Raw genomic sequence first — 2,180 nt, 5'->3', positions numbered from 1 at the left:
ATTTTAATATATTAAATTATTCATTTATTTATTATATATATATATATATATATATATTGATAATATTATATATGATATTTTCGATCGGTCAACTTTTTCAACGTCAATAGTTTTGTTTTTATTTAGTTTCCACGTAGTTTTAACCGTAACGATCGAGAACGGACGATGATCGGTCCGGTCGGTCCATTGGTCGGTTGGTTTTACGTCCATGAGACGAATAATTCGACCACAGATTGGGTTCGATCAAGAAGAAACATGATGAAGTAGAAAGAAAGAGAATGAGAGAGAGAGAGAGAGAGTAGAAAAAAATTAATCATCTTTCGACACGGTAAATTTGTTTAATTCAAAAATTTACATCCCACTTTTATCCGGCCTATGGTCTAACCTTTTTTTTTTTTCTTTCCAAGACACACCTTTTTCACGTAGGTAGAAACGCACTGATACACACGTATTATACACATATACGCGCATCCGTAAATGGATATACAATAAAAACAAAATCCCACGTACGTAATACGCATCGTTATTTTCCATCATCATACCGAATGATACCGATTAGTCAATTTTCATACTCGTTGCCATTGAAATGTGAGAAACCTCCTCCCCCCCTCCTCCTCCCTCCCACCGCACACCCCTTTTTCCCCCATGAAGAAAATCTTATCAATTTTAATCTCGTCATTCACACGCATATATTTTTATCGTTTCGGGTGAAAGCTCAAGCACACGCATACACACACACAAGTACGCACATATTTATATACGTATGCATACATTTTTAAGAAAATAATATAAAGGATAGTACAGGTAGAAGTAACTTAAAAAATTAACCCTGAAGATATCGGAATCGTCTTTAAAATATTTCATTTAATAACCCTCTTCACCCTCTTTGAATTTAATATATGCGTTTGTCAATGTTAATGTTATATAATGTAATATAATGTTTGCTTATTGATTATTATTTTGATGTGTTGGTGACATAAAAAAATTATATATAAGAAATAAAAACTATTAAATATATATAATTTATATTATTAAATATAATGATATTAAATATAATTAAATATTTATGTTATTAAAATCTGATTATATAATAATAATATCAATCAACACACGAAAAAAAACATTCACATTAATATTAAACTATAATATTTCACGAAATATTTCAGCTATAAAAATATATTCAACACTGTGTGTGAAATAAATTAACTATACAAACATTCCGAATAATAATTAATACCTATTTTAACGTTAATCAGTTATTGTTGTCGATGATATCGATCATATATCTAATTTTTCGAAATAAAAAACTGACCGATTATAAAATTAAACGGACTAACATAAGATCGAATCAAGCGGAATTTAATAAGCTTGAAAAATCATTTTATTCGGTTCATCGTCCTCACATCTCTCTCTCTCTCTTTTCTTTTTTTCTTTCAACCTTTTTTGCGATTGATTTTTCGTTTCTCTCTTTCTCTTTCTCTTTTTTATTTGTCCGAGAAGCAGCTCACCTAATTTTTTTATCGATCGATGGGCGGAGACAGATATTTCAGCGTAATAATCGAATCACGTATGTTGATAGGCATCTTATTCAAGACACGAGCATGCAACGATCAAGTGAAAAGATGAACGAAGGGTTGAATCAAAGGGAAAAGGGGAACGGGGGTTGGCTCAGGGGCAAAGGGGGAGAGGGGGACAGTTTAGGTTATCCTTCAATTTTCTGCACTGACAAGTCACCGTGAACGTTCGTTGCAGTCACTTAAAAAGAAGAAAACATATTTTTGTCCTATACAAACCTGTGCACGTGTGTTATACACGCGTGTGTGTGTGTGTGTGTGTTTGTATGCGTGAAACTTTCAAAAGAACGACGACGTTCATAGGACGTTCAGTTTGGGTCAGAGAAATTCCGATAAGATATATACGTTGAGTTAATTAATGTAAAAAAAAAAAAGAAAGAAATACTTTGAGATAAAGATAAAAGTTATTCGGTGCTAGGGAAATTTTTGGTTTTTAAATGCCGTACACCTAAAATTCTAGTCGTTAAATCAAATAATCGAGAGTAAGATCAAAGTAAAAATGCAAGTTATATTTATGGTCTTATCTAATCTTTTATGGTGCACCACGACGAGTATTAGAATGTATCTAACTAACCCTTCGGTACCTTTTGTATCCTTTTTTTTGTC

This window comes from Polistes canadensis, unplaced genomic scaffold (assembly GCF_001313835.1).
Source record: "Polistes canadensis isolate GaletaPanama2010 unplaced genomic scaffold, ASM131383v1 scaffold_162, whole genome shotgun sequence".
NCBI lineage: Eukaryota > Metazoa > Arthropoda > Insecta > Hymenoptera > Vespidae > Polistes > Polistes canadensis.
The sequence above is the reverse complement of the archived record's forward strand: the minus strand, read 5'-3'. Positions refer to the sequence as shown.